At 37.5% G+C, this 25,234-nt stretch overlaps 1 protein-coding gene across 1 annotated transcript in view; it reads left to right on the top strand.

The window, feature by feature from the left end:
• Positions 1–25,234, top strand: part of LOC135195782 (uncharacterized) — a 49,863-nt gene that overhangs the window by 12,480 nt on the left and 12,149 nt on the right. The gene's annotated exons all lie outside the window — the stretch shown is intronic.

Here is a 25,234-nt window from a genome sequence, read left to right as displayed (position 1 = left end):
CAATAAGCTGTAGGTCCCGTTGCTAGAGACCAATTGGTCCTGGCCACGTAAAAAATCTAATCCTATGGGCCAGCCCTAAGAGAGCTATTAATCAGCTCAGTGGTCTGGTTAAACTAAGATATACTTAACTTTAACTTCAAAACATAGGGGGAGGTTTTGAACCCGGGTTTATTCTTGATTTAAGCTGTCACAAAGCAAATGTTTTCTTGGAGTCAGTAACATCGATTGTGTATACATGAGTCCGTAAATGACTTTCTGCCTTTTACACGAAAATAACTCCTATAGTTCATTGAAAAGTGTAAAACATTTAAAAGGCTACGTCAGCAACCTTGTTTACCTTCATAATTTTTTTTTAGGTGTTCGAACAGCGACGACTACGGATCACTGAACTGTCAGTAAGGTTAAATGAAGTCCCCAAACTGAAAACCTTCGGTTTTAGGACCTCCTATACAGGGAGAATATTTGAAATAGTTTGGTGAGGTGGGCCATGGCATGTAGAATAAATTTTGCGTGAAGCTTGTCGACACGAGGGCGATCAAGCGCGGATAGAAGCAGCACACGCTAAGCCACCCTCCAATTTGGGACGCACGAATACAAAGGGACCATTTACCTGTGCCCTTTCCATTCAGACCCAGGTCGCGTCTGTGACGAAGGATATTCGCCATGAGTAGGTAAATGTACAGAACCTGGTCTCATAAACCTTGCTTACAAAAATGACTGGCAGTTTCAACTACTCTGACTGGGTACACAGAGGTCCATGGGACTTGACACTGCCGTTTTAACAAGAGCGCCGGGATTATCACTACAAAAACCAGTAGATTGGTCTGTCTGTCTGTTGCCTGTAAGCACTTTTACCGGTGCAGAATCCCCCGTAAGTGCTTAACAGCTGACGAATCAATTTATTAGCATTAGGGGTTAAAGAGGGATGAAGGAGAGAATGTCTTTCCCTACTCAGTGACTACTTAACTAACAAGTCCAAGAAGCCATTTTCAAATCGTTGCTGAATATGGTGAGATACGGGTGAAAATTACGTCCGGCAAAACTACCGCTCGGCTGGTAGTTTACGGTAAAGGGAATTCTTACGTTCTGACAAGTAGGGCAGCTACAACAACATAGGAAATCACAAGAAAAAGGAAATAAGTTCGAGCGTTAGCTCTTTCAAAAAAAAAAAAAAAAAAAAAAAAGCTGTTACTTTTAGAAGTATAATCACATCGTCTGGGGTCGTGGCACCCGACCTCACCGCCCGGGTACCAGGGCCCCACCAACTAGTCTTCAGTAAAATAGCGTTTTCAAATTGCTGCACGTTTTAGGAAGAATAAAAGGCATAAGACTTGGCTGTCTTTTAGATACGGTGATTCAAATTGATTTACCTTACGTTCCTTTTATAGTTATGGCTTTGGATGGAATTTCCATCTCTTATTGCGGGGAAATACCCGGAAGAGCCTCTTTTCATTCACGCACTATGGGCTTCTTAACATATCTTAGGCTACGCGGGGAACTTTCCCGAGTACCTCATCTTTCTCTGGGAACGGGGATGCCCCCGCTCGCGTGTTCTGGTGTTGTAAGCGAATGTATATACGCATATTGTTAGCAGTAGTATATACTCGACTTTGACTCAGCTTAATGGCAGGAATCTAGGCAGCTGTGAATTTTTGCTTCGGTTTTGTGGTCAAGGACGCGACGCTTCAGAAAGGTTTTTATTTTGACTCAAGATTTGTATGATTTGGGATAGTGTTGATATATATATATATATATATATATATATATAATATATATATATATATATATATATATATATATTATATATATATATATATATATATATATATTATATATATATATATATATATATATATATATAATATATATATATATATATATATATATATATATATATATAATATATATATATATATATTATATATATATATATATATATATATATATATATATATATATATATATATATTATATTATATTACATATATATTACATATATTATAATATATATATATATATATATATATATATATATATATATATATATATATATATATATATATATATATATAGATAAAACATGGAGTATGTAAATAAAGATAGTATGTCCACTTGATTTTTAATCTCTCTCTCTCTCTCTCTCTCTCTCTCTCTCTCTCTACTCTCTCTCTCTCTCTCACACACACACACACACACACACACACACACACACACACACATATATATAGATATATATATATATATATATATATATATATATATATATATATATAAAGGTTATTGCTTACATATTAATAAATATTTAAACCTCTACGGTTTAGAGTGTATTGATGTGTCGCACCTAAGTCCGTGGTTTTTATATATCTTTGCATGGTGCAAGACATACTACGTGGTATTAATCTCCATGTAAGGGGTAGCCAGCCTCAAGGGAGCAATCGATCTAACTTTCAGAGAATCTTAACTAAGAATGCTTGAATATCAGACATATTGTCCTGGCATTTTGTACTCCTAGACTTCTTCCAGTCTGCATTATGATATTGCTAATGTACGTCGATATTTGTTTCATTTCGAAACGACGAAAACATTTAAGAAACGCGTTAAAAAACGGATAGAGGAATCCCGCTCCCAGCGCCTACCAAAGCAACGAAGGATAGCCACTTTGTGGATAGCACCTTCTGGAACAGTCTCAAGCAACGAAGAGTCTCGAGGCGGTTCCCCGAAGGTCATCGTCACTCGGTCACTGGCCAGAAGTATAAGAGGAGCATGATCTGGTGTAACTTAAGAGAGCAGAGGATTTCCCGTACAGATTCCTAGGCGCTGAGAGGGAATAATGGAAATAGATGTACTTTAGACACATGCACATTATATACGTATGCATGCGTGTTTTTGTGTATATATATATATATATATATATATATATATATATATATATATATATATATATATATATATATATATATATATATATATATAGTATATATATATATATATATATATATATATATATATATATATATATAGATATATGTATGTATGTATATATATATATATGTGTGTGTGTGTGCGTTCATGATATAAAGAATTTGTAAGCAGTTAGTTTGTAATTTTATTTTTATTATATATATTAATGCTTGTGATCATAGACTGACTGGTCATCAAAGTTTTGTTTACATAGCATACTTTGGCTATTGATAAATCCTATAGCCAACCAGGAAGCAGGGGTTGGCTGTTACTTGTGATGTCCTCGTTCGGGTAGTTGTCTTTTTTTTTCTGTAGGGATTAGACCGACGTTTTCCTTCTCGCTGATTGGTCTCCGGCCAGATTGCTTGCCGAATAAGGCCTCAAGGAAGGGGTAGTGACTGCGCAGTCATATCCAAGACGAAGCTGGCATAAAGTTCCACTTCTGAATTTTACGTCTTCCTCTCTATATTCACGGAGTCATATCCCCCTTCAGATGTGGGATTCATCATCATTGAAGTTTGTTCCTCCACCAAACTTTTCTTTCAGTGACCACTTTTGGCTTGGGCTCTCTTGCCCATCTGGGTCTCTTGGCCATAAACAAAATCTCAATTTGTGGACGTGGCCTCATTCAAAGTGTGATTTACCTTGAGGGGAAGTGTTAGGTAGGAATAATTCTTCTTTACAATGTCCAAGATTTCAAACCTTTTGGGGTTCAACCATTTAAAATGGTATATATTGCTTATACCTTTATTTTGATGCTAGTGGTATCATTTATCGAGGCCAGCCTACTAATTATCTGGGCACCCTTCAATTCTGGGCATGTGAAAAAAAAAAAGTTTGGGTAGCGAGGTTACTGGACAGCTGGACAGGTATTCATTTCTGTCACTTTTATCCCTGCTTTTAAGTGTCCACTGCTGTGTGGACCCACAATTAGATAAAGGCATTATCAGCCTACCCCATCGACTTCTACCGTGGAATTGAAAGGAAGCCTCTACAGTAGGGGTTTTCAACCTTTCCTCCACCACGTACCTTTCGGGTATTTGTAATGTCAGTATTGTACCCCTTCACTATGTATAATGTGGAAAACAAAACCAACTTAGAAAAACTGTACAGAACGGAAGTAAGTACATAGCTCTCCTGACATAACCAATAATATTGTAAACATAAAGAATTCCATAAAAAAACAAGGACAATTTTAAAAAAATTATTCACCTCTGGCTCTGCAGTAAATTTTCAAGGTTATGGTACTGAGCTCCAAAATCAAAATACATTATTATAACATTAGCTCCAAAGGTAGCGAATGAAATGGCTGAAACTGTTTTCATTAACTATCCTAGTTGACCGATGAGCAGTTTTTGCTAAAGCACATTGAAGGTCGGCGTCTAACATTCATCCGAGTGCCATGGGGAGCGCGCACCCCCTAACAGACCCTTGGCGTACCCCCTAGGGTACGCGTACCCCAGGTTGAAAACCCCTGCTCTACAGGTTCAGTTAACCCAGAATGAATTCTAATCTCCTTTTGTGGAATCATGACGTGAAAGGCGTCAATAATCATGATTAGTTAATCATCCCTAGAACAGTTCTACTTTTTATGAGTGGCATTTGTATGTTAAGACTGTATCACATGTATTCTTATAAATGCTTTTGTTTTGCCGAGTCCTTTGGCTACTTAAGGCTAAGGACGTGAGCTGTCAATAGAAATCAAGTAGGAGCAAAGTTAGAGGAACTACTTCAATCTTATCGGCAGTTCATTGACGAAATAAGTCAGAAGTATGCGTTAAATCACAAAATAAACACATAACACATTTGTAGAGGAAAGCTTGTGTGCGCGCGCACGCACGCACACACACACACACACACACACACACACACGTGTAAACTTTCTCATGTACCAACTCTGTAATGCGTTTCTTCCATAGTTGATTGTAATATTCAACGGTGATTTTCATTTCAAAAAATTTGATCCGCTCAGTGTTTTCTGTACCTAGTTACACGAAAACTAAACACAGAACTATGTCGGTACATCGTTTTTGAGATGACAGCTGAACACCTGAATGTTGGGGGCCAGGTAGGATGGTCGTGACCTCGAAGACTAGCAATGCTGCCAGTCGCTATTGTGGCAAAACCGGTTTCTTGGGTCTCCGAGCAAGTGGGCTCACATAGTAAAAGATGCGATGCTATATTGCATAGCATTAAATAAGTGTTGCATGAGATGGCCGTATTGTTCTTTTACGTTTTTGATGAATTGATTGGATTATTTGCTTGGAGAATGTGCTAGTATGGGTGTGTGCATCTTGATGTTATAGACTACAAAATTGAATGGAGATAATCCAAGACTATGTCCGTACAAGAGTTGCATTACTGGACCTCCTGTCCTTAGTGGGAGCGCCGGATATACCTTCGCCGTGACCTTTAGAAGAAATTGTGGTTCTCTTGCGTAAGGGATGATAGCAGTGACCTAGCTCTGACGTCAGCTTGATTGCATCATTTAATCGAATTCGCATGAACTTATTTTTAGATTCGCAGGAAACTCGTTTGAGTGATATTTTGTGACTGATCGAGAAAGTCATCCATTTTCGAAAAATTCGGGGAGAAATATAGTTGTATACAAGAAGTGAAATAGAGGGTCATCAACTTCCTAGGAGTAGGGCACATTCAAATAGAGAATTTTTCGGTATCTCATTGGTTGGTCGCTTTGTAAAAGTTGAGACAAAAATTTATTAAAGTACAGGATGTCCATAAAGTCCCAGTACCATTGTGGGCAATAAATACTTTTAATGGTACTGGGACTTTATGGACACCCTGTTCATTGAGAACCGAACCTACTACTGTAACCAAATACTTTTCAGTGCTTGAAGGTAATATAGTCATTTTAACAGCCATAGCTCACAGTTCGTGTATCATCCCATTCAGGTTGAAATGACAGCGTAATGCAGACCCAGTTGATAATAAATATTGTGAATCAGTTGGTACCGGGTATTTAAATTTTCTTCATGTACATGCGTGGTTCACTGTGGCAACATTTCTCCCCAATGTGTATGCTTAGCCCATTTATGTATCTACTTTAAGAATTTGTAAATGTGTAGGAGTGATTTGGCGTATCAACCTCTTCAGTTGAACATCCATGAATATGAATGCTTTGCATATTGTGCGTGCATTAAGAATTTGTAAATGTTTATGCGCAGCGCAAAGCATGTCCGTCTCTTTGCACGAGGAATGCATGAATGAGGATGAATGAAACTTTGTATAATTGCTTCCTTGAATTGATTGTGATTTCTCAGAGTGCATGAATGGGAATGCGTGGAGCGTTGCTTGAGCTTGAGCAAATATGTCTTTTCATTAAGATTTTATAAATGCGTTTTGATTACACACATACTATATATATACATACACACACACACACACACACACACACACACACACACACACACACACATATATATATATATATATGACTGGTAAAGGTGTTCTGTAACAACAGAATTCCATCTAATAAAAGGAGCCCATAAAAACACCAAATGTAGAGAGAAAAGTACTAATTTCAGAGACTGCTGTCTCTCTCTTCAGGTATATGAATGAGAAAAGTTTACAGAAAAGGTGGTATTTATACCAAGAGATTCGTCCACAAGTAAGCCAATTTAGGTCCACCCCCGCTGATAATCTTCCTTTATCTTCTTAAGCGTTGGTTGAATGAACACTGCGTCGACGATGTCTGATGTCCAATTCCCTTTTGAGATGTTCATTACCTGCTTCTCTTTTAGCCAATCTGTACATGGAATACTTGAAACTACAGTAATAAATGCAATAAAACCAAAACCCAAAAACATGCTGTGGATGAATACGTGGATGACATACTAACATTTTGGGATAATAAGTGGGGTAATTTTAATGAATTCCTCTCAAAATTAAACGCATTAGTGCCCAGATCAAATTTAAAGTTGAATGGGAAACAGACAACAAAATTCCTTTTCTTGATGTTTTAATAATCAGAGACACGACAGAATACATTTACCATATACAGAAAACCAACGTTTCTCACTTTCATATATTACTACTTTAGCTATCATGACAATACTATCAAGATAAGTCTAGCTAGCAACCTATTCTTAAGAGCCTTACGAATTTGTTCCCCAGATTTCCTGGAAAAAGAATTTGAACTAATTCGCAAGCAACTCTCATCTTTAAAGTATCCTGACCATATATTTGAGAAAGCAATTCAAAAATCAAACGTAATTTTCTACCGACCCCCTAAAGACAAGACCGAGACACACCCAACAATAAAATAAAAATTCCCCACCTGGAGACGATTAAGAGAGTTTACTCACACCCTTGGGAAATCAACCCTTTTGCATTTACCTACCCAAATACCTTAGCCAAATCCCTGATTAACGTCCACAAAAAGACATCGCCCAAAGACTCGGGGGTATATGAGATCCCATGCCAGGACTGTGACCAATCTTACATCGGATTTACAGGTAAATCACTTCCCCCAGAGATTAATACAACACAAACGGTCAGTTAGGTATGGGACAACAGAACTCGGCTATATCAATCATATAAATGAACATAACCATAGAATAAACTGGAATATGTCACGTGTAATTTATAGCAGCAACTGCCGGTACAAGAGTCAAATGATGGAATCGGCCTTAATAAAAGAGAAGCAGGTAATGAACATCTCAAAAGGGAATTGGACATCAGACATCGTCGACGCAGTGTTCATTCAACCAACGCTTAAGAAGATTAAAGGAAGATTATCAGCGGGGGTGACCTAAATTGCTTACTTGTGGACGAATCTCTTGGTATAAATACCACCTTTTTCTGTAAACTTTTCTCATTCATATACCTGAAGAGAGAGACAGCAGTCTCTGAAATATAGTACTTTTCTCTCTACATTTTGGTGTTTTTATGGGCTCCTTTTATTAGATATATATATATATATATATATATATATATATATATATATATATATCTATATATATATATATATATATGTGTGTGTGTGTGTGTGTGTGTGTGTGTGTGTGTGTGTGTGTATTACATGTCTCGGAGGTTGTTTTCGCCGTACAAATTTCTTGCTGTAGTTTATATTCGGCTTTCAAGCCTGTTTTGTATTCAGCATTTCGTTTCAATCTTCAAAGTAATACTTCAAAGGATGATGATGATAACAATAGTAATAATGATGATAATAATAATAATGACGGACATACAGCGAACAGTACAAAGGAACTGCATTTTTGTTTCCTCATTTTTAATGCTGGGAGCGTAACGAGTAGAAGTTTGTTTGATGGCTTTTGCATAACTTTACAATTTTATACTCAGTTGAAGTAACACTGGGAATCAAAGAAAGGTGTTTGAAAGATAACTCTCTCTCTCTCTCTCTCTCTCTCTCTCTCTCTCTCTCTCTCTCTGTCTGTCTTTGTGGGCCTCGTTGCGTCATGTTACCGCCCTTGACTCCTCTTTTGTGGCCCTAGTTGCGCCATGTTACCATCTTGGGTTCATCATATATATATATATATATTTATATATATATATATATATATATATGTATATATATATATATGTGTGTGTGTGTGTGTGTGTGTGTGTGTGTGTGTGAGTGTGTGTGTGTGTGTGTGTGTGTGTTTTCCTTTTATTCTAAAAAGGACATCCTATTATTTGGAGGCGACCTACAAAGTTCATTGACTTTTTGTTTCTTTGTCAGAAAGGATATGTTCGTAGTTAGTAATTCTAACGAAACCTTTCTCATTACAAAAGTTTTTTTTTTTTAATCATTAGTTACAATTCCAGTAAGTTCTATCAATTATGCCCTATTATGATGACGCAATTGTCAAGTCATACAGGTTGCAAGACGTGGTACAATTTCCTGAACAGCGGGGGGGGGGGGGGGGGGGGCGCCTTCATTTTTCCTAAGAATGCGCTAGTGCCCCTCTTCTCGGAAGTCCTCGTTCATGGCTGATAGGGAACACTTCAAGAGGCCGACTTAAATGCAATCGAAGAGACCCTCCATTACTGATTATTTAGCCTTGTTGTTAATGAGGTAATTTGGCTGTTGTGGGAAGGTCACTTGTACAGCATGTGGATTCCATCTCCTTGGAGCTGCGTACTTAAGGAAACGAAAGAGCGTCCGACCACAAATGGTTTTTTAATATTTTTTTTTTTACGCAATTTGGATAGGAAATTTGCGTGTGATGTTCGTCTTGGACATTGGGCTTTTGTCAGCTGAATGCAAATCATCAAGTTTGACTCTTAGAATTATCTTGAGAATTTATCAGCTGATGTTCAACATGTGCTCCTAGAAAAATCTGCATGTTATAGTTTATGTCATCCGGGTATTATTATTATTATGTAATTTTGGGGTAGCGATTAATGATTTAAAACCAGTGGTCCCTAAAATTATCAGAAACACAAGAAATATTGAAGTTTTTCCTGTTCAGCGCACAACACTGTTCTTCACCTGTGGTTTATGAAATGACCGCTCATTCTTCGTGTTTCACGAAGATCCCTTTCTTATTATTACGGGTCTTAAGCTTTTGCCCACGACCCCCGCAGACTTTTTCCACAACCTGCTTCGTGTCCCTGGGTTCCTCTGTATCTTCTTCTTCAAACAAAAAAGGTGAAGAGGAGGAGGAGGAGGAGGAGGAGCTCTCAGGGTCTAGGTTTGTGGTCAGAGACTCTGAAAAACCAACCATTGACATTGACTAGACCTAGATCTTGCTGGAAATGACATTGACTAGACCTAGATCTTGCTGGAAATGATTGTACGTTTAATCTAAGACAAGGCGTTCAGCCGGACAGTTTCAAGTACGGATTACTTCAGGTACGCCTTTAGTACTTGAGCAAATTGGTGATATATAGGTATATAATTAGCCTCAATCACCTTCACTCAGTGAAATGTGAGCCTGCTTAGATGATTGAATCGACCTAAAGCTTGCTTTGTTATTGCCATATGTTAACATATGGGAATGAGTTCACTACTTGTTGGTATTTTATCACAGCAACGCTTTAAGTATTAAATACTGTCTGGGACTTGCTACATTCGAGAGGTTTTAACAGTGTACTGATATATTTTTGTACAGGAAAGATCTTGTAGCTGTCTTTTAACAATGTGAGCAAATTACTCTGATATACTTCTGGAATAGATTTAACTTTAGAAACGCCATTTTTCCAGGAGGAACCTTTGAGGTGGGCAAATTACTCGTTTAAGACTTGGAGAGATCAAAGCACTAAAAATTACTGCATTGTTCTAGCATTTACCTTGGCCGTATTCCTCCCTATTTACTGTATTGCTCTCATTATTTTTGCGGGGGGGGGGGGGGGGGGGGGGGGGGGGGGGGGGGCGGGGGGGGGGGGGGTGTGCATGGGGGGGGGGGGGGGGGGGGGGCGTTTGTCTAATGTGATCATCCTCTTCGAAATGATTTGCTTCAGAGGCAGGACGTCCCTCCCATCAATGGCCTCTTTGCCCTTGACTCTCGTTCGATCCTCTCTGTCTTAACTGATATTTGGTTTCGGTTCCTTTTTTATATATAATATTTTGGCCACTGTTCTCGTAAGTTCGAGGAGAGGTCCCACCCTCTTACCTCTCACAAGTAGCCTATATCAACACCCGTCTAGCCATATCTTCTCACAGTTACTCTGGGGAAATAGAAGTAATCGGATCGCATTGTTAGGTTACGTACTTTCTCTCTGCTTGTAGCTTTGGAACGTTTCCCTCTTGTGTGTTCCCAGACCTGTCACTCCCTAAGAGGCCGTCTCTTGCTTCCTCCGGGGGTTAAAACCCCCTACCCGCTTCTCCCATTTTTTTTTAAATTTCGTATTATAGACTAAAAATGTCTCTGACTTTAAATATGTAGCGTCTACCGTGAAGAAAGGCAAGCATTTGAGTTCTTATGTATGACCATACTGGTTTTTGTATGATGTATCTTGGAAAAATGATAAAGTTGTGTTTAGTCATGAAAAAATTTTATTTTCCTGAATGTGAATAGCCAAATCTCTTCAATCTTCTATGGAATCTCAATCGAATCAACATTAAGTTGTGTTCAGTCCTTTGAGTTCGGTTCAGGAGAAGTAATGTAGACACTTGGGAGCAATTCCAGCAATTAACATACTAGCAAGCATATGTATACAGAAGTTATGTATGAAAATTCGTAAATTAACTAATTCTACGGGCATAACCAGCTCCGTTTCTTCTCACCCCCACCTCCTTCGTAGGGGGTGGGGGCAGGATGAAACCCCATAATAAACCATCTCAGGGGTCTCCACTATAACCTTTCCAAGTTTCATGCCCATCGGACCAGCCGTGTGGCCGTGATTGAATGACAGACGGACGGACAGACATTACGCCCATTATAGTAAGATGAGGCTACCGCGGTCGCAATTACGGACTCGAGGGATGTTTGTGCGAGGTTTTTCATAATTCGAGAAACGATGTTCTTTGCGGTTAAGCGACGGCGAAAGTTGCTGTTCTTGTCTTCCTGAGCAACCTTCCCCACTTCTTTTAATGGCGAACCCGTGTTTAGTTGCGTGGTTTTATCTTACTAAGTCGACCACTATTACATACTACAGAAATGCAGATTTGTAGTATTTCGGTTAAGTTATTATTCCTGTTGAATAATATTACCATTCATGGAAAGTACAAAATAGTACCAGTGTGTTTGTATATATGATATATATATATATATATATATATATATATATATATATATATATATATAGAGATATAGATATATAGATAATAGATAGATATAGATGTATATAGATATATATATAGATAAATATATAGATATAGATATATAGATATATATATATATATATATATAGATAGATATATATATATATATATATATATATATATATATATATAGTATATATATATATATATTATAGATTATAGATAAATATATATAGATATATATATATTATATATATATATATATATATATATAATCTATATATATCTATAGATTATATATAGATAAAATATATATATATATATATATATATATTATATATATATATATATATATATTTTATCTATATATATATATATATATATATATATATATTTTTATCTATTATATATATATATATATATATATATATATATATACACTATATGTTACTTGCACAGATGACTACGATTTGTCTATTTTATATTCAATAGAACAATCTGTAATTTCTGCTGATGTAGGTCGGAGTACCGTACTTAGGTTAGACGTGAAAAAACGATGCAGTCTGTTGGCTCAAAAAACAAATGGTTATACCTTCCATTTTGAAGCCACATTCACAGAGTTGAATAATATGCCTGTGATCTAAGTTGAAAGGTATCATTATCATCTTCAGTTTAAATAGATGAACTCGAATTTGTACGTTTCAAGACCCCATGCAGACCAGTTGACACTGTACGTAAAAGTTCAAGTGCATCAGCATTTTTTAAAGACACTTTGAATCTTACTGCGACCCATTGACGCTCCGGGTTAGTGCCGTCACTGCACCAACCACGAGGTGCACTGTAGGCATTAACAAAGGCTCTTTGCAGCGTCCCTTCGGCCCCTAGATGCGACCCCTTTCATTCCCTCTGTTCATATTCTTTCTTCCATCTTACTTTCCACCCTCTTCTAACAGTTGTTTCATAGTGCAACTGCTTTGAGGTTGCCCTCCTGTTCCACCTCTGTAACCTTTTTTTGCCTAAGCATTATTATATAATATTCTGTCCCACTGACGCTCGCTCCAGACGCGTTGTATCTGCTGTAAATCTTGTGGGCGAAGCGATTCCTCTCTTCGCACCAATTGAGAAATGACCGTCCCCACGCTCCGCCCTCCGTCTCCAAATAGGGAGAGAATCCTCTCTCTCTCTCTCTCTCTCTCTCTCTCTCTCTCTCTCTCTCTCTCTCTCTCTCTGCTTATGTACAGGGTGGTCCGAAAGTCTTGTTACCCCTACCAAAAAGTACAAACAATAGAGGTACAAGTATTGTAATAAGGCAAAATACATATCCTGGATTCAATTTATTCACTGTAAGAACAACAGAACGAAACAAGAACACTGCAACAACAGAAGAACAAGTAATATAGTAACAGAGAAGATGATGTACTGGATTCAGTATATTTACTTTCAGCCATCTGAAACGAAAAAAATTAAACAATAGTAGGTCAAAAAATCGTGAAAATTAAAATGATATTTAGGGGTAACGAGAATAAACTGAATCCAGGATATGTATTTTGCATTATTACAATACTTGCACCTCTATTGTTGGTACTTTTTGGTAGGGGTAACAAGACTTTCGGACCACCCTGTAGTTCACTATTCTAAAGATCTCAGATCTTCGGTCGTCTGTATAATGTCATTTTGGATAGCACATTGCCTTCAGTTTATGTACTATGCAGCCATTTGTACACATATCAAGTTAAGTATATGTTAATTTAACCAGACCACTTGAGCTGATTAACAGCTCTCCTAGGGCTGGCCCGAAGGATTAGATATTTTTACGTGGCCAGGAACCAATTGGTTACCTAGCAACGGGACCTACAGCTTATTGTGGGATCCGAACCCCATTATATCGAGAAATGAATTTATAATCACCAGAAACAAATTCCTCTGATTCCACGTTAACGCAGTGCGGGGAATCGAACTCGGGACTACCGAATAGGTAGGCGAGCACACAAACCACTCGTCCAACGAGGATCTTGTACACGTATTAAGTACAACGAATCAAACCAATGAGAATTTAAAGTAAACTCGTTGTTGAGTGTAACAATCCGGCCGTCCTGTCACTGCGGATTTTTAAGGGTAACATCACCCGGACGACATTACAAAAGAGATGGCTCGATCGGAAGATTTGGACTCTGCTCACAAAGCGCGCGATTCCTCTTCCTTTTTTACTCGTTTTTCCTATAAGACTTAAGAAACTCACTTTCCCAACTTGCAATGTTGCACCTGAGGGCGCGCGAATACCGCAAAGACTCCGCTTTCCTTGACTGCTCTTAAGTGACCGCCGCGTTTATCTATGACGGGATGATGGCTCTGCTCTGCTCTGCTCTGCTCCCGTCGACTCCAATGCCATTTTGATCATCGCATCATCCCCGGTCTCCATCTTTATATGATTATGTCTGGTTTTGTGGCTCTACCGACAATTTTATGGTCCCGTCTGGGGATTTCTTGGGTTCCGCGCCCAAAGATGTTTTTCCTAGCGTTGGTTTTTCCTAATTCACTTTCTCAGAGCATAATTTCGTACATGTTGCACGTGCAGTTATATATTTTCATAAGATGTCCAATCACCAACATGTGCTCACAAGCAGTTGCATATATATTTATATATATATATAATATATATATATATATATATATCTATATATATATATATATAATATATATATATATAGATATATATATATATATATATTAGCTGAAGCCACTGGGAAAATTTAAACAAAGATAAGCAGAGTGCCAAGTACTTTCGTGTATTTGTGCCCCGAAGAGTGTTAAATACACGAAGGTACTTGCACTGTCTTTTGCTTTTCTTTTTAAATTTTCCCAGTGGCTTCAGCAAATAAACAGAATCACCCGTGCTTACTTTTGTGATTTCTTATTAATATATATATATATATATATGAATATATATATTATATATATATATATATATATATATATAATATATATATGGTAAATCTCTTGCCCAGGTGACGACTATCAGCATGTTTTTTTTTTTTTTTTTTTTTTTTTTTTCCTTTTTTTTTTTATGAGGTTGATAGTGCCATACCCAGCTCCATTCTTAGTGCACGGCCCACTACCGCCAAGTAAGTACTACCATGTATTTATGCATACTAATTAGGTCAGCTGTGATATGAAGGATCGAAACCGAGCCCTCTTGCTGGTGAGGCGAGTATCATTGTCGCTAGACCAAGGCACTCATTTGCATTTATTTTTTAAATTATTTTGATTCAAAGTTTTGTTTGTCAGTATTTGACATTTTGTAATGAAAATATGAAGTAATAACTTCTTTCCTGCCTGCCATTGATTGAATTTCTGAACTCATAAACTGACGTTTTTAATGGGTTAACGAAAGTGATAGATTAATGCTGTTATCCAGTTCTTGTAAAGAGAGAGAGAGAGAGAGAGAGGAGAGAGAGAGAGAGAGAGAGAGAGAGAGAGAGAGAGAGAGAGAAGAGAGTAATGATTTAAGTTTGTCTGTAAGCTTTGCTTTTAAATAAATCTGAAATCATTACAACAACGCAGAATGAAAGTATCATCTGTTGCCACAGATCTCCCAGTATGGAAAATGAACGGTGAAAGGCGGAAGACGTAAACTTAATTTATACATAAGACGTGATGTTGGAGGTTGAACGTTCCTACAGTCAGTGTTATGCGTGGTTAGTATTGACAAAACACTGGCATAATGCCAGTCAATCACAACCTAAGTATAATTCAGGACATGTTTGCAAGAGGCGTGTTTTGACCATTTCATTTGTGTATTCATTTATTGCCTTCATGGCAAGGATGTTGGCGTGGTGGATTTTCCATGAGAGAGAGAGAGAGAGAGAGAGAGAGAGAGAGAGAGAGAGAGAGAGAGATACAAGTTATTTTCTACTTGTTAAGACAGTTCTTATACCGCTCATAAGATATAACTAGAAGCGGCCTGTTGCCCATTTCAAAATACCAAGTGGTACAAGCCATCCGCTTCATTCTGAGAGGTAATTGTTATTCAATTTCCATTCCCTTGACCAGGTTCAGGTGACCAGCATCAAGCCTCACGTTGCCCAGGTCAGCTCGCCAGGTTCAAAACCTCATTCTTTTTGTCCATTGTCCAAAACCTCATTCGTTTTGTCCATTGTCCAATCAGCGGAGGAGCCTCGCTCTAGGAAAGTTTGTGCGGTCGTTTCAGGTCTAAAAGCCGCGTATCCTTCGGAGGCGCGTCAGTACGAGGCCCGGTGTCCTTCAGGAAGCAGAGCGACGGCGGCGAGGGCCGTGGAGAGAGGTGAGGTAACCTAGCTCGGTCTCTGCACCACTCAGCCACCAGGCTGATTTGGACTCAGTACTTTGGTGGAGTTGGTGCTGTGTGAGTGGTGTTCCGCAGGGACACACCTGTCACCTTTGGCTGAGGCACTCGCATCTTTCTCACTGAATATCCCATGTGTTCATGGTTGCCTAGTTGTGTCATTTCGAGATTCATCCTCGATAATAGAGTCGTTATCAATGCTCCATTTCAGTTTTCGGTAAGGTTTCTTTATGTTTTGAACTTTCGGTTAATTGAATGGCAACGATTTTCCTTGTGGTTTTTATTAGTATTTAGCATATTAGTATTTAGCCAGTGCTTGAGGTAATATAAAGACAATGGATGGCCCTTCTGGGAACAGGACCAATAAAAATACGCTCCAAGGGGAAAAAAATTTAGATTTTTTATTATAATAAAAACATGCAAACATCATAGAACCTCCAGTAACATAGTTATTTTGTTCAAGGTCATTACCACGATGTTTGTCTAGTCGACTTAACAGTTTTTTGCTCTCTATCCATCTTTTCGTCACACACACACACACACACACACACACACACACACACGCACGTGTATACATGCATACATACACATGTGTGTATCATACCTATTTGCAGAAAACTACAATATACATATTCAGTATATATATATATATATATATATATATATATATATATATATATATATATATTATCATCGGAGGGTGGAGAGATACCAAAATCCTTTAATGTAATTTATTTCGCTGACGTTTCAGGACCATGTGTCCCATTTTCGAAGCTAAAAATTAAGAGAACAACAGAATTAAAACAGACTCAGATTAAAACATTATAAAAAGTTATTTCTTAACAAAATGTAAAGGGAGGCACAAGAGAAGGGAACAGTAATTACCAGAAGTGCTGAAGTCAAAAGCTGAGTGACTGTCAGGCTCCGTTTTGGTTCCGACGGAAACTCAAGAGAGGTACAGAGGAGTTGACGTGGACTGACTATTTAATTGGGAACCAGTTGTTTAATAAAAAGTTTCGAGTATTGCCAATTGGTGTTCGTTTGGAGCGTTGCCTATTATTTTGAAATCCTTGTAATCAACAGTATTGTATTTGCATTTTTTCCCATGGTCTCTAATACAGGAAAATTCGGGGTTTGATAGTTTGACACCCGTGCGATAGCTAACTCCACGATGGGAATCCAATCTGTAGCTCTCTTGAGTTTCCGTCGGAACCAAAACGGAGCCTGACAGTCACTCAGCTTTTGACTTCAGCACTTCTGGTAATTACTGTTCCCTTCTCTTGTGCCTCCCTTTACATTTTGTTAGGAAATAACTTTTTATCATGTTTTAATCTGAGTCTATTTTTAATTCTGTTGTTCTTTTAATTTTTTGCTTCGAAAATGGGACACATGGTCCTGAAAACGTCAGCGGAAATAAATTAGATTAAAGGATTTGATCTCTCCACCCTCCGATGCTGCTTACTGGTTTCAAGCAACAGCCTTCAACTTTAGTAGTAGTAGTAGTATATATATATATATATATATATATATATATATATATATATATATATATATATATATATATATATGCATGCTAAAAAATCACTGTAGATGCACGTGACTTCATAAATAAGCGAATACCACAGGAAAATGATAGTCAGAAATCCAAACGATATATATAATATATATATATATATATATATATATATATATATATATATATATATATATATATATATATATATTTTAGAGAAATGAATTAGAGCCAACAACCAAATTTACATTTGCCAATGCTAGGGATGTACTTAGCCCTCTATACTTGCATCGATGTAATGCAGTATCTTTATTAATTTCACTTCCTATTAAGTATTTTTAGTGATCTCCTTCAAAGCTTTGACCTGATGTATTGTATGCTCGTTAATTTAAGGAAAGGGTTATTATTATTGTTTGTTGTTGTTGTCGTCGTCGAATAACCTCCATATAAGTGAGGTGAAAGTTCGTCTTATCCCTCGTACATTAAGAGTAGTGTGTATAGGGTTATCTTCCCCGAGTTACTCGACAGCCCAAACATCATTTACCGTTCACTACTGCCGCACAGAATTTCATTGTCTACTGCACTCGGCATGGGGCCTTGAGCCGTAAATTTCATGATGACAATAAATTTGATGACTTCGCCGACCTCGCCAAGGAAATATTTCCAGTTCACGTATGATTGGCATCAAGATGAAACCGAGGTTATCATCACTTGCATATTTTATAGCTTGCTAGAGAGAGAGAGAGAGAGAGAGAGAGAGAGAGAGAGAGAGAGAGTGAGTGAGTAACTTCCATGATTTTTTCGTATCTCTCTCTCTCTCTCCTCTCTCTCTCTCTCTCTCTCTAACAACATATGACTTCAGATTGGATCAGACTCACATTCATATATTAAATGGAACTTTTAAGTTCAGAATGATTTGTGGGCGACATAGTACACCATATGGAATAAACCTTCATTCGCATATCTCGAATATATTGTACTATCTTACTGCGTATAGCTTTAGATGTGACTGGTGTAGTAATTGTTATGGCATCGTGATCATAGCACTGTCATAATTTTATTTTTAAGCGGTTGGTTAGAGATATCGGTCATCCATTAAAATTGTGTTCTTGCGGGAGTCCATGGATGGTAAAAAAGCCTTGATTTAAGGTCTAAAATAGACTTTGGCGTTTAATATACTTTGTTCGTAGGAAGCTTTATTTTTTTTTTATTGTGTTATTCAAGGCTTTAGTAGTTGACAGTAATGTTATTTATCGTAATGATTGTTACAGTGATTCTAACTTTTCATGACATTAGCGATGAGACGAAGATTATCAACATCACAATAAAAAAAATTACTCAAAACTTTAAAAAAAAAAAGGAAAAAACTTGGATAACTTTGCAAACAACGAAGATAAGCCAATGAATAGCATAGTTGGATTTATTGTTTCTACAATAATGATTCGAATAAGTGTAATATAATGATTTAATTAGTGATCCGGCTTGACTTTCTCTCTCTCTCTCTCTCTCTCTCTCTCTCTCTCTCTCTCTCTCTCTCTCTCTCTCTCTCTCTCAGAGTAGATCCATGTGAGTGCTTGTGTATGTATTATCTTTATGCAATAAGTGGCAATGGTTCATATGTTTTCTGAGCACATGAATTCGGAATGACGACGATACTTCGGTCCCAGCCTTGGGCCTGAACTAGTCGTCTCTATCCTCTCTTATATTACCGTCTTATATGACTGTATGTGTAATCGCAGCGTTCCTTCCGTCCCTGGTTGCAACCCCCTTCTTTCCTTTTACTGTACCTCCATCCATATTCTCTTTGTTCCATCTTGCTATCCACCCTCTCCTAAGAATTTTTTCACAGTGCAACTGCTTTGAGGTTTTCCTCCTGTTATGACCTCATAGGTCCTAGTGCTTGCCTTGTATGTGTACTCCTGTATACAAAATATTCCTGGTAGTTACAGGTCCTAGCAATCGTTATTGTTAGTCTATACGTGTCTGCCTGCCTGACCGAATACTATACGTCCTTTGAAAGTCTGCCCACAAGCTATCTCAAAAAGTCACTGATATTTTTCAGAGTGGTTTTTGGGGGTGGGCGGTTTGGCGAATAAACTGCTCGGAGGAGACTCTTGTTAAGAGGTAAAAAATGTAAGCACACACCATGAACAGCCTCCTCAATGAAGCCGTATTTGTAGTAGGGATGAGGAAAATCAATGTTCGGGTCCTGTGCTTCCGGAGGGATTCAGTCAGAATTTGAAGTGTTTCTATTCATGACAACTTGAAAGATGTGTGTGTTGTGTGTGTGTGTGTATATGTGTGTGTGTGTGTGTGAGGGGGGCGGGGGGCGCTACCTACTTGTATACTTATATTTTCTTGTTTATGGAAACTTTTGAACATAATTTTTGTTGATAATTATCGGTCTTGAGGTTCTCTTTTGGAAATCACTAGGGCTGAAGTATTTTTGAAATCACTTGGGTGATAAATCTTTTTATTTAAAAGTTGCAAGGCGCCTTTAAACAATGAATGTACCACATGGGCCATGGTAAGTTCTATTTCAAATGCTCCATATACATAAATATTATTCTCTTTATAAGTTAGTGCGATGGAGAGTGGCTCGTTAGTTTTTTATTTGAACATGAGATAGCATTATACATAAAGTTTGTTTTGGATTATTATTGCATTTGGTTGGACTGTTCTTTGAGAAATACAGAGATCAAGAAGTTCTCTTGAACTGTTTGAATCTAGGAGCGCCCGCTGTGGAACGTGAAGGTTTTTGTTATGAATTAGAATCATACCTCTTGCGAATGCCACCAGAGCCCTAAAGTGGAGTTGTACGAATTTTGATAAGTACCGGAAGCTGAACTTTGATGAGGTCGGTTCAAATGTTGATAAAAATTATTTCTCGGACGTGAAAGCAGCGAGGGTAAGTCAAGGTAAGAGTCTGCTTGCTACCTTGTTACTGGAATGAAAAGCAACCATTATGAAACCCAATTGTTGATGAAAACTCGGTGCTAGAGGAGATATTATAAACTTGTCCATTTTTTTTTAGCGGCAATCGATTAACCTTTTAGGACAAATAAAAACAAAATGGGTCTAGTGGATTTTTATGAAATAGCCAAATTATTTTATTTGGTGGTGAATAGAAATCATTTGAGTATCCCAGTTTAAATGAAGTAGACAATCTGGTTCTTAAGATGGACGCTGAAGTGAAAAGCGTGGGTAATGCAGCCTGAACCTCCCATCGGGTATATCCGGTGACCTACGTCTTGTGAACGAGGCGAGAAAACTGGGAGCACCCATCCCTGCAAGGATAATCTTTGAGGATTTCACGCTCTGTTGTTTTCACTGAGATCTCTTCCATCAAGGACCTAGAGTAGGAATTACACAAACCACTTACTTATGAAATGATTATACTTCGAAGTTTTACGTTGCTAAACCGGACCTATAGTACTTCAAGAGATTCGGTGGTATTTCAACGTATTGGAATCCGCGGACTGTGATAAAATCCTATATCCTATATTTTACCCATAAGCTAATGCTTACATATAATCTCTTTCTTCCATCGTATTTTCCACCCTCTCCTAACAATTGTTTCATAGCGCAATGTTTTGAGGTTTTCGTCCTGTTACACCTTTCAAACCTTTCGGCTCTCGGTTAAAGTTCCAGCGTTGAATGACATCATAGGTTTTAGCGTTTGGCCTTGAGCCAAATTCTAAATTCTATATTGTTACAAAAGATTAGAGCATGGTGAACGTACATCTAATGTGTTACAAATTATCGTGTCGTATGGTAATGTTTCTTCTCGCTTGAATTGCATAGCCATATGCAGTTATTGACGTGTATGAGTGATTTGAGGTCGTTCGGATTATGTGTTGTTATCAAGATGCTGAGTAGGTAGCGTGCATTACCACTAACCATTAGGTTGGGAAGCTTCTGTCTTAAGATTCTTTGTAAGTACTACATCTGTGCGTGTGATAAAAAGCTTAGCATTTCCGCAAAATCCACTGGTGTATTAAGGTGGGTTCAGCACGCGTAAAAAAAGGAAGATGTTAATGGGAGGATTTGTAGCTTTAGGCAAGAAAGGGGAAAAAGTAATTGAGGAATTTCTGGCTAAATCGAGAGAGAGAGAGAGAGAGAGAGAGAGAGAGAGAGAGAGAGAGAGAGAGAGAGAGAGAGAGATCGGAAGTGTTTTGTGATTCCAGTACGTCTCTCGCTTTCCATTTTTTCTTTCTTTTTCTTCTTTTTTGTAAACTCAAGAACATCTGTTTATTAGTAATGCCCTAGATAGAATACAAGTATATAGTGTTTCGCCATCAAAAATGTTTACTTCAAGAAGCTTTGTATCCCATTATTTTTGTTAATATTGGGGAATTCGCTGTCTAAAACATTTACTTCACTTCACAACAGTTCTGTCTTTTTATACGCTTTTATTTAGCTTGCTTTTGTGTATGTTTGTTTGTCTAGCTCAAATCTTGTAACTCAATTTTCGACCGCTTCCCTTCGTCCGATGGACGTTCAATTTTGCATACTATATACTTAATCCCGGTGACAGTACATACTTATATGATCAGTATGTCAGCTGTGACCTCTAGTGACCCTACAGTGACCTCACCCCAGTATCTCAGGATTTGCACGAAACTCTTCGGATGTTTCACAGCTTTTTTTTTTTTTTTTACTCTAAATAACTCTACGGATTCTTCAAAGTTTTAGGTTCGACAGGCCATCAATTTTGTTAATTACAGTCATAAATCGGTAAAAAAATTTTGTCTAAACAAAAAGTATAAAATAAAGGAAAATTAACTAGTTTTTTTAAAACCTTTCATTAAAATGCATTTAAAAGTAGAAAATACATTTTTGGAGACACCGGCATTTTCTTGGAATTATTATTGTCTACAAAAATAAAAGCCTGGGCTCCAAACATGTTAGGAAATGCAACAAGAAAAGAAATGTATTTTTCTTATTTCTTATAGCATTTCCTTCCAGTCTGGATCCCACGCTTTTATTTATTTTTGTAGACATGATTAATTGCAGAAAAATCCTGGTGTGTCTCAAAAAATTTATTTTCAACTTTTTAGGGCATTTTAGTGAGAGCGTGTTTTAAAAAACTTTTTATTTTATATTATTATTTTCTCACGGTAGTGACTTTATATATATATATATATATATATAATAATATATATATATATATATATATATAGATAATATATATATATATATATATATATATATAATAATATATATAAATATATATACTATATATATATATATATATATATATATATTTATATATATATATATATATATATGTGTGTGTGTGTGTGTGTGTGTTTGTGTGTGTGTGATGTGTGTAGTATGTATGTATGTATGTATGTATGTATGTATGTATGTATGTATGTATGTTTGTGTTTTGAAGGTTTCCAAATAATACATTTATGTTCTGGCATCTTTTCGGCGTTTTTTTTTCCTCCTAGATTTCATGTTCGGTGACAAGTGAATCGCGACAAGTAACCTATATATTATAAATCCAGCCTAATTTTCGTAGGTTAATGAAGACATATTAGTACCACCCGCGGTGATTTGCATAGCGGTCGAACTCAAAAACGATTTTGGAAACAGTCACGACTCGCTCATGCGCTTTTGTCTTTTGGGTCCCAGTCCCTCCCCCCGGGGGGGGGGGGGGGGGGGGGGGGGTTATGTTGCAAGCCTCAGGAGCGGTCGTTTTTGTTTTTGTTTTCCAGTGACACGAGGAAATGACCGTCTCGGAAAGTGAACGGAAGAGAGATTCTCTGAGCAAGAACGGACGCCCCCCTTCCGTGACATGATGTCATTTACTGCTCTTTATGACGTGATTTGCTGCTCATTATGCAACGTGTGGTGTGGTTGGGGGGGGGGGGATTCCGCCCCCTCCATTTCGCAGAAGATGCGATATGGACGGTGACCTTGCCCGGAGAGCGCCAAGGCTGAACTCTGCAGAGTAGGAAAGGATGCGGAAATAAAGTGCAAGAAAACGATGGAGAATCGGTTGATGCCTTCCCCGCCAATTAGATGTTTATTACCTTAAAAGAAGGAGAGAAGCAGCCTTTTCCTAGCCCAGATAGGGAAGGATGGAGTCGGGAAGGGCATCCGTCCGTGCGTAAGAAATCTGCCAAAAACAAACTGCAAAATGAGGCATTCTGTGAGTCTTAAAAGGCCCTAGAAAGGCTATAAAAAAAAAATAAAATAAATAAATAAATAAAAAATAAAAAAGCAGCTACCCCGACCAGCGATTAAGCTGAGAAGCAGTGACAGAATGAGGTTGGTCTCCGATAGTTGGCGAAGAGAGTTATTGAAAAATTCGGATGGGGGAGAGGGGATATAGAATTATCAGTAAAGGCTATCATTTATTATCGTTAATATTTTTTTTCACTATTAATAATATGTCATGATATTCTTCTGTATGGGAACATCACGGATTTGTTTGTAGTATCCTTTTTCCTTATTCCATATAAAAAAAAGGCGCTAAGGTTGCGAAGGGTTCTATAGGTCTCATCTACTTTAATTATGATACTAAAGACTACTGCTGATTGCTGCCAGCATTCCCTACAAAAAAAAAAAAAAAAAAAAAAAAAAAAAAAAAAAAAGCGGGTGGAGGAATGATTTCAGCTCACAAATACACTCACGAGAAGTATTGAAATTCAGCAGTCGCAAATTTCGGACGCAACTCGATTATGTAACACAGGATTTTCCATTAGCCCCAAGATGGACCTTGGAAAAGTGGACGGAAGTACTTTTCCAGCACCCACTGGCCACTGCTTCTTTAGTAGGTTGATGGCAGCCGCGGAACCTGAACTTTTCGTCTATTCCTCTCCTTATTCGTGAGGCGTTATGGATGAGACGACGCGGCAGATGGAGACACGCTCTGGCGTGCGCTGGCAATTGAATGCTCCCAGACGCATTAGAGTCATGGCCAGGGAAATGAATACCGGGTGATGAAATGCGTCTACGCGACAGACTGACGGGTTAGGGCGAACTAGCATCCACATGCGTATATACACGCACACGCTCGCACAATGATTACTTTGTAGATTATAATGTAATGATTATAATGTAGAATGGTTTTTTAAGCTGTTTTTGCGAACGGCAGGCTTCATATTGAGGTGCAGCTTCGAAGGTCTTGGCAGTAAAATGATTTCAGGAGGATATGGCTGCCTTAATACATCATCATGTAGCAACGTATAGAACGTGTTAGTATATACAACTCTCCAGTAATGAGCATAATATCTTATCTTTTGAAAGATTCGCTATCATCACTTGTGATTCTGTGAGGATTCATTTGCTGGATTTGCTTGATATATTGATAATTGGCCGGTTGACTAATTGATTGATTGATTGATTTATGAATATTATATTTTTGTAATTTATTACCCATTTCAATAAGAGATTATTCTTGAAAAGGGTGTTTAAACCCTTGCTTTGTGCTTTTTTTTCTAAATGAAACCAGAGTGAATAAAACTAAGAAATTCATTGAACAGAGGACTGTTCAGATTGGATAAGGACAATGTGTGGCTCACAAACAAAGGAAAATGGATTATTATTATTATTATTATTATTATTATTATTATTATTATTATTATTATTATTATTATTATTATTATTATTACCTATCAACGCCGAATGTTCCTTTGGATTCCAGTGCTTGGCTTCAAGCCTAAATTCCATATTCCATTCCATTATTATTTATTTATTTATTTTGATTTTTGTCTATCCCAGTCATCCTATTCGACTCTTATTTATTCATTTATTC

This window comes from Macrobrachium nipponense, chromosome 16, assembly GCF_015104395.2.
Source record: "Macrobrachium nipponense isolate FS-2020 chromosome 16, ASM1510439v2, whole genome shotgun sequence".
NCBI lineage: Eukaryota > Metazoa > Arthropoda > Malacostraca > Decapoda > Palaemonidae > Macrobrachium > Macrobrachium nipponense.
Note: the sequence above shows the minus strand (reverse complement) of the source record. Positions and strands in the feature narration are given on the sequence as shown.